Source organism: Dromaius novaehollandiae, chromosome 5 (genome assembly GCF_036370855.1).
Source record: "Dromaius novaehollandiae isolate bDroNov1 chromosome 5, bDroNov1.hap1, whole genome shotgun sequence".
Classification (NCBI taxonomy): Eukaryota; Metazoa; Chordata; class Aves; order Casuariiformes; family Dromaiidae; genus Dromaius; species Dromaius novaehollandiae.
Window position 1 is genome coordinate 18223526 of NC_088102.1, and position 9721 is coordinate 18233246.

Consider the following 9721-nt stretch of genomic DNA (forward strand, 5'->3'; position numbering starts at 1 on the left):
AGCCAGAAATACATGCAGTATGACTGCTGCACCCGCCTTTCTGTGGTGGGGGTGAGCATACCCCTACCCTGCAGCCTTGCTGGGGCTGAGCCACAGCACAAGGGCAACAGCTAAGGCCACACGAGACGGTGGGATGAGGCGTGGGCAGCCCAGGTGGATGTTGACCTGCTCTGCCTTGAACCAGCTCCCTGCAGCAGTCTGGTCTTGTGCCTGGAAACGAGGAGGCTTTCCTTGGGAGGCACTGGTGCAGTTAAACCACCTCCACTTCCCTGTGCCTGTCCTGTCTTTGCACGAGCAGACACATCTTCTCAATGCCTCGGCTGCGGTTTTGTTCCCCAGGGCTGATTTGTCACCTGATCTGAGCAAAGTCTTGCTGATTTGCACCAGCAGAAAACACGGTGCTTTGGGATGCATGCGGCTTTGGTAGCATAGGTACGGATGCATTTTTAACGGCTTTGTGATGTAATTTCTTTTTAACAACAATTAAAAAAAAAAATCCCTGCAACAGAGTAAGGCCAAACGCCACAAACACTTCAGCTAAGGCGACACCTGAGAGTCCATGCATCCTCCCAGGCAGCGAGCGCCTGGCGGCAGCAGGCTGGACAGGCTGGCCGCAGAGCTGCTGGAGCATCCGTGGGTGCCTCCAGCCCTGCAAACACCATGCGAGGAGCTGGAGAACTGCCAGCCGAGGAGAGACCCCCCAATGCTGACGCAGTGGTGCAGCACTGTGACCGCCAAGGGCTAGCGGGAAGGGAGGTGCAGGGCATGGGCACCGCCACAGGCACTGGCTGGGAACAAGGGCACAGTAATTTGCAATCCCACAGCTACCAGGGAGCTCTTTCAGCCACAGTCACCTGTTTGAGGGATTTTAGGGAGAAGGCTTGGTCTCCAGCCTTAGAGGTCTCTAGCAAGACCTCTAGTGAGAAATCTTCTCCATAGTGTCTGTTGTTTTGACTCATAATTTTAATGCTATATATAGCTTGGGGAATGCAGTGTCCTTCACTTCAGGCAGCGGCTGCTTGAGGAAGGACAACTAACCCATATCAAGCACTCTGTTTCAGTGTCATCTCTCCATGCTGGTTTTGGAGATCTTTTCAGTATTTGTCCTTTGCTTAAAAACAGTGTGGAAAGGTGATGGCGGTTAGAGGTACTAGCCATCCCATCCCTGTCAGTGCATTTTGGGATGTGAGTGCATGGAAAGGTGAACAGTGCCCTGAGCCCACTGAGCAAAGGGGAGATGGGGGGTCCTTGTGGGGCTGCTTTGTGGCAGGATGCATGGAGAAGCTCCCCAGGAGAGGGAACAATTACCATGCTAACCAGCAGAATGTGTGATTCTCCTCAATGCTTGCTGCTGCTATCTGCGCAGCGCTGAAGGTGCCCTCCTTGGCCCAGGCTGCCGAACATGTGCCCCTCGCACTGGACACCTCGGTCTGAGCCCCGCTATTGCCTGGGTCAGTCTCTCACTGAGATATGGTTGATTCACAGGTTGATTCTCATTTGTACCTGCAGCTCTGCAGGTATCTGCGGGTATCTGAGTGTATTGCACAGCGCATATGTGCTTTGACTCTTGCAGTCTCACATTTTTATCTATGATCCAAGGCAGCATTGCTCACAACTGGCTGCCATTCAGCCATTGGCGCTGCTGAGGCAGGTGTAGCAGAGGGGCAGCATGTTCCCGTTTTGTAGCTGCCTTAATTCCAGGCTGCAACACTAGCTCCACGTTTCCATGCTCAAGAAGATGTGCTCCTCATCTGCAGACAGGCTGAATGAGGCTGTAAGAGAAGGAGACACGTGCTCTCAACGTGGAAGGAAAATCTGCCATCCCTTCACAGCCTGGCTGAGGGGAGGCCACGGGGGGCTGTCCTGCTGACTCCTCACCCCGGGGTCCTGGTGCCAGGGAAGGAGCAGGGAGAGCCAAAAGCTGGTCAGCCACTGCGGCTATCCCTGCCTGGCCCCGAGCGTCCCGCCCTGCACCCGGCGCTGCAGGGAGAAGTAAACCACTGGCAAGGTTTGATGGGGTTGTTGCTTCTTCATAAATGGCTAAATGATTATGGTAAAGAAAACATAAATGGTTTTGAAAGAGAAAAAAGAGGCATTGCCGAAGTAGTGTTCGGTACGAGTGACCCGCCATGCCTACGCTATGAGTGCTGTGCAGGGGCAGGGGGAAGAGCATGAAGCTGCTGGCAATGGCCGAACTGGAGCAGCCCAGATGTCAGTGCCGTGATTGTAAAAGCGCCTGTCCTTCCGACGGCTTGAATGTCCACTCTGTCGTGCCTGGTGGCGCGAGTGGCTGCCCGGAGACTGGCACTGGCTCTGGCTGTCTGTATAAACTGCAGTTATTCCCTCATGGCACTGGGGAATGACAGTCCTGGGCATTTAGTATGTCGGCTCTTGAGGGCCTGGCACTGTCCGAAGGGGTAGGGAAGCACCTTCTATCACGGTTATTTGTCTCCACAATTTTTAAACACACCTGCTGACTGCTGGATGGGAAGGACCACATTCATACAAGGCAAGCCACCACACTGGCAGGGCCAGGAGTCACACTGGAGAACATAACACCCAGGAAGCAATGCTCCATCTCCCCTGGACCGACCAGTTTTCCAAGTTAGGAACTTTTTTTTTTTTTCTTCTCTATGAACTGTTAGGAAGCATCAAGCATTTTTTATCACCCATCTGCAAAATTTATTCAGGTTTGATTCACTCCCTGGCAAGGTGGACAAATTTAATCAAGAAATGTTTTACTCCTGTTGCATCCACCAGCTCATTAAAGGTTTTTTATTTGAGAAAACACTCCCCTTTCACGTAAAATACATCATTATGGATGCTCCCACAGGAGCACGATGAATGATGCTCTGCTTTTCCTTCACTCCCGGAAAGGTCAGTGTAGCATTTAAAACTGTTCTTACCTTCATCACAGTTTTAAGAACTGTTTGAATTATACTCACATCAATGTGAAAACAACCATCATACAGTCTCAGGGCCTTTTCTGCATATCGTCAGACTTCTCAAACTGAGTATTGCAATAGGGAGCATTCATTATTCCAGAATAATTTCAGGCTAATGCTGTCACTCATAAAAGAAACTCAGGCAGAAATGTAACCCCTTTTTTATCAGAGAAGTGCCCAAGAATTCATTATTTTGTGGGCTGTATCAGAAGCAGTGTCCAAAAGCAACCATCAGGCTACAGGAAAAAAAATAACACTAGGTCACAAACTCTAGATAGAAATCCTACTCTAGAAATCATATTCCAGTATGTTTTTCAGGGCAGGGAGAAGGGCATCCCTTTTATAAGGTACTCCTGGCTATCATTTGCTCTTGGAAGTTGCCCACCTACCCACTGTGCTTTGGAAAAACCTGGTTTCACAGCAACTGTCATTCCAGCGCCAGCGGTGTGCGTATCCCTTGCGAAAAAGCCAGGTACTTGGGTCCTGATTCCTCCGTGACGCAGAAAGTCTGCAGTTCCCTCGGACCCCCAGGGAGCTGAGGGCCCCCAGGGAGGCCGCCAGGGTTTGGATCCCACCTGAGCCACCGCTCGGGCTGCGACTCGCTGTAGAGTTTGGCGTTAAGGCACCACGAGAGGGCACTGTGGGAACCAAGTTGAGACTATTTATGCTACAGACTTGCTGAAGTTTGGGCTGTTTGTTTTCATCTTTGCTATAATCCCCCAGCGCTGCTCTCTGTCTGGGCAGAAGCAGTCAAAGAAACAGTATTACTCTGCCCAGAAAAAACAACATCAATGTTTTAATCATTGTATATATAACAAATCCACTGGGATTTGGGGGGAAAAAATCCCTTACCCTCTTTGCACCTCTTCACCGTCATGTTAGAGTGCATTTGGGAGGTACTTTCCTGATGCAGTAGTACTTCTTAAAGGATACATAATATGAGAAGCCGTAGCAGGCAAACAAATCTCTGTTATTCAAGAATCTCTCATGGAGGCAGAAGGCTTGAACATGAATGAGCAAAACCCTGAATACCCTCAAAACTCCTGAATTGAATGGAGCCTGCGTGTGCTCAACCCCTTCCAGTAGTTGCTTAAGCACAGCTCTTTGGGCCCAATCCTGCATTTCTAAAGCATCAGGAAGAGTTTCAAATGAAAATGGGATTTTCTGTACATATAGTAGTGCAGAAATTGAATAAATCATAAAGCCAACATTAAACAAGGCATCGGTTATTAGTACCTGTCTCTCTGCCGGAGTTGAGATGTGTGCTACTGCAATTCTGAGCTCCCTACTCCCACTGAAGCCAAACTTTAGTTGGGCACCAATTTCTACAGGTGCTAAATTAGGTCCTCCATGAATTTTCTGTTAAAAACACAAGAACCGGGTACATGGAGGTAATTAGGACTGTGCTTATTTGAGACACCACAGTGCACTCAGCACAGTGTTGATGTCCACTGGGAGTGTCTACATGGGCATTGTTGGGAGGCAGCAGGGTCTTGTATGTGCTTCTGTGGAGCGTAAAGGCCTTAGAACAGGAGAGCAATATGTTGAAATAAAGAATATATTCACGGATGTTTATTGGCCCTAACAGAGTCTGTTCAACCATTCTTTGTAGAGTGAACGCCAGTAATGAAACAAAATTAATATTTTGTTTGTCTGTCACAAATAGCAATATGAATAGCTTGTCCAAGTTGGGTGATCAAGCCATTTTTTGCAAGTCTGATGCTAAGTGTATCATTTTTCTTCCTTCTTGCTGCCTCCAGTGAATCTGGTACACAGGAGAGGCTGTCACTGTTGCACCAGTTAGATCCTTGCATCATGCGTCTGGGCATGTGCAGAGCTCCACGATACACTGTGTGGGAGCCGGTGGCTGCTGGGGAACCTGGTCAGATCCATCACAGAGACTGTAGGAATCCCTCCAGATTTCTAATGTGTTAGCAGTTTGTAGGGTGAGAGTTCACTCACAAAATCCTATAATCAGTGGCTAATACTCAATAAGAAGTGTTTGTGGCTGTTTGTAATAGTAGTTGAATGGCCATTACTTGCAGTGTGATTTTCACCTCAGCAAGGAACTCTGATAAAATGGGAGGCTTTTATACTTAAAATAGTTAGAATTTGTATTTTTTTTTCATAAAGTAAACATGTACTGCAGAGGTGGGCTGTAAGGGCAGGCAGTGAGTAGGACCTCTCCTCCAAGACAGTGACACGAGCAATGCTTTGGCTCAACTTTGGCATTCCTCAGCTTAGCAGTAGGCCAGCAACTGTTGATAAAGGCTACTTCTATTTTGTATGCCTGAGCCTGGCACTATTAAATGAACTGGTCTGTTGGGTAAAAACTCAGACACGTAAGTACTTTCCTGAACTGAAGGAGTAGGTTATAAGCTGACACCTCTTTAGCTCGTGTGTGCCATGTAGAAAAGCAGTTACCAAGCTCAGCTGACAAACGGGAACATCTCAGACTACAGAATTCATTCTGGTGTCTGAGCTGCCCACGCAAAATTAAGGGTTGACAAGTCTGAAGATTAGAGCCTGACTTTGCCACGGAATTTGTTTATGGCCTAACTAACTGCTTTATGCCTCATTGTCTCCTTTGTGAAGATTTTAATAAATCTTCTGTCTTTTCCTCCTATTTACATTACACTGTCTTTGGTGTACAGGTTTTCTCTTACCATTGTATGTTTGCACAGTGACTAATACAGCAAAGTTTTTGAAGACTGTTGCAATAGAGGCCTTTAGACTGAACATGTGTTACCTTATTCTTGGGATGGGATCAGCACAGCAAGACCCATAAACTGAATCTTGATGTTCCACCAGACACTTCATTCCAGTAATCACAGATGTATAAAATATTTCCATCTGCAAGCATTGCTGTGAAATACACTTACGTATGGGGTTTATAACTTTTTTTCTGCTTTTATTTATAAACCCAGTTTAACAGACAAAGGCTATGAAATGAAATGGGCCTCTGTTAGCTTCCAAATTACATCACTCAGCAGGGGGACAAACAAAAATCAATGTGCACCAGTCAGATCCCCCTTCTGCCCCTGATGTTTTTTAGACAATTGCTCCATAGTGTCACATGCTAAACACAACGCTAAATCCAACACTGTAGGTTTGCAGCGCTATATATTTAAAACAGTCCTCCAGCTCTAATTGATGGAACTTAAATCTGAGATACTGAAAGAGACTGCAAACACGAGCTGGTGGGCAAATTACCCTAGGTCAAACAGCTTAACCCAGATGTATAGGGCCTTTCATTTGGGGGTTAGTTTTGTTAGAGGATGCAAAAGTTTGGAATTTTCTGACAAGAGAGTCCTTACACCTGCAAGAGCTGGAATCTTGATAGCTAGATGGCCAAAGCCTCACAAGCAGGCAAGGCCTCACTTCACTCTCTAGAAGCTTCTTTGGTCTATCAAAAAGAAGCACTGACAGCCTCTGAAAGGCAGGCAGGCCCTTCTGGGTACACAGGCCAATATCAAACCACAAGGACCAGGGGGCATCCATCCACATGTGCTGAAAGAACTCAAACACGAAATCTCTGAGCTACCGGCAGTCTTGTGTAACCTAGAGCTGACACCCGTCTCCATCCCAAGGAACAGAAGCTGACTAATGTACTCAGGAATAGCTGCTTGCATGAATAGCAGAAAGCGGAGTTCCCCAAGGACTTCTGCTGAGGTTGGGGCTGTTCACCGTTTTTATATATGATACATAAAAGAGGGTGAATAGTGGCAAAGTTTGCAGATGATACAAAGTTATTCGTAATAATCAAAGCTAAAGCTGACTGTTGCAGAAGGAGCTTATAATACCAACTGACAGTGAAGTGCCAGATGAAATTCAGTATTGACAAGTGCAAAGTAAGGCACTTAGGGAAAAAATAACTCTACTTATACATCCAAAGGGATGGGCTCTAGATAACAACACTCAAGGAAAAAGATCTTGGGTAACTGAAACTGAGGTATGCTGTTTCTGAAAACATCACTCATTGCCCTGCAACAGTCAAAAGACAAATCGGGTGGTAGGAATTACTGGGAGAGGGGTAGAAAGCAGAACAGAAAACAATATTACAACACTATATATTATTTGCACACCTTTGAATACTAGTTATAATTTTGTTCTCCTTATCTTCAAAATAAGCTAGGTAGCAAGGATGATCAGAGAGTTGGAGCAGTTTCTGTATGAGGAAAGACTAAATTAGATCTCTTCAGCATGGAGAAAAAACAGCCGGAGGGGATATGGTGTAAGTGTACAAAATCACCAGTGACATGGGGAAGGTAAAAGGGCAAGGTTATTTTCTGTTTCTCCAAGAGTCAGGGATAACCAATTAAATTATCATTTAATAGACTTAAACTATAAAGATGTATTACATTATTTCTTTCTTGCTGGTTTTTGGACCCCATCAAGGAGTCGGGTGCACCAGGACAGCGTTGCAGTGTCTGCATTCAGGGCTGACTATGGGGTCTGAGGTGTGAACAAAGTAGGCCACTGTGGAGGGCAGCAGACGGCTGGGGACAGTGCGGTGGCTGTTGTCCTGGAGGCAGGAGCAGCCTAGCACTGCGTTCATGGGGCAGCACAAATTCAGTTTTGCTCAGCTTGGTGCAGAGTCTTGAGCTGCACTGCCTGGTTTGCAAACATGGGGAGGCATGTTCCCACAGGAACTGAAAAGCGATGAGATAAGGCTGTTTCTGCTGTCCCATTTTATTCACACAGATTTCACAACCATATTTGAGGTCACATTTGATATGTAGACAAACGCCAAAGCAGATTTTGAGATTTCCCAAGAGCCATACTAAATTCTTGGTCCTGTTTCCTTTTCCCTTCCCCAGCCCCACAAGCCTTCACATACTGCTGTGAAGTGTTTAGTAGGAAAAATTTGGTTGCTCTCTGCTCCAAACAGCTCTGCTTTGATAAATGCAGCAGGATTGATCTGCGCTGTGCATCCCTTAACTGAGTTATGATGTATAATCCTCCCTGGAACAGAACATTTACATTCCACTGACCTAGTTGAAAAAAGGCATTAATTTTAATTTATGTAAAATTCTCCCAATAAAAGAGTGAGAGGAGAGAGGCAATGTCTTCTTTGCAGTCTCTGCCTGCTTGGAGCTAGAAGTGAAGTCCAACTTTTTAATCAGGATTTTCAAAAATGGTGAAGCATTTCAATGGGTAGGTTCTTCATGTAAATCCAGATAAAGCTTTATCACCTCTCTCTTTAGCTTACTGGAGTCATGAATAGAAAACATGGCATCAAGCTGTCTCCTCCCTAGGTCAGGTGCCCATCCCACCCCTGCCCCTCTCAGACTGTTGGAGCAGTGGCACCTGGGCATTCAGGTACACGAGGGAAAGCAAAGGTTCTGCTCAGCCTCCTCACTTCACCTCCACTTTCCACACCTCTGATCCCATCAGTCAGGGAGGGGCAACTTTGTTGCTGAAGGGAGTGGGCTAATGGGGCATCTTCCTAAAACTGCTGGCTTGGAGACCCCAGAGAGCATGGCTAGCTCACAGCCCTGCTCTGGACTTAGCTGGGCCCCAACACTGCAGTGCCCTTGAGAGGCGAAGGGCCATTAATGTTTGTGAGAGTTGCTTGTATAGCCCAAATTTTGACCTTAGCATCACTTCATCTGTCTTGGCAAGGCAAACACAGCATGTACAATTTTCAGCACTGAAAATCAGTTGGAAAGATATCTTAATGTTAAAATTCCCTTTAAGGAGAATTACTTGTGGGGTCTAAAGCCAGCAGTATTGTTCCATGTGCCTGGCCCTGTTTCCACACCAGAGGCTGTCAGAGCGAGGAAGTGGTGGGAGAGATCACTGTATGCTCTGCAGGCTGTTTAGCTGGTACCAACATTACTATAGGCAGTGGGAAAAGTGTAGCCAGCCAACTCAGGAGCTTTCAGTACCTAACTGGCCTGGGATCAAGGGAGCTTGAAGAAGTCTGAGTCATCTTTTCCTTCGTTACTTGATTCCTTCATAAAAAGTAAACTTGGTAGAGGTAAGCACAGAGTCCTTCATCTATCAAATCCAGCCCACCTTGCTTCTGCAGGCAGGTCGCCTGCAGCAGAGGGGGTTCCCCTTTCCTTGTCAGGGAAGGAGTGCTGGAAGCCTGAGCAACACGAGATCCACCAGCGTGAAGCCTGAATGCGAACATAAATGAGCAGTTCAGAAACGCACTGATTCAGGATCCAGACTTTGCCATGAGCCCTTATCCTGTAGCAGAAATACTAAACATAGGTTATTGCTCACACATGGTTCCCTGCATTCAGGGACCTTTCTCTTGTTCAGAAACATTTCTGTTATAACTCCAGGATCAAGGAAAAACTTCCCATACAGGTGCAAGTAATCATCCGTGACTAATGGAGATTCCCCGGGGGTGAATCCGATCCTGATGTGTGGCTGATGGGACAGAGCTTTCAAGAGGGCACTGCCTGTCTCTCTTGGGACATGACATTTTTATTTTTTGCTGTTATCTTTAGTTTACAATGAAGTCCATTTCAGACCAATAGTATGCTCACTACACATGGAAATGAGATGGTGTGTTCTCAGTGAGGATCTGAATTTGCTTATGTACAGCAGTTTCAGGAACACGTTCGTATTGCTGAAGGGCAGTCCCCACACTAGCCTGCAGCTGCTCAGAGAGATACAGTATCATAAAATGCAGACAGCAATTTGTGGCAAAAGAAAAAGCTTTTTTCCAGCCAAAAAGCAGTCATTTTGTACTCCTTCTAATATAAATGTCTCCTTCACAACATAAAAAAGCTACTACAGAAAGAAACTTTTCCCCATTT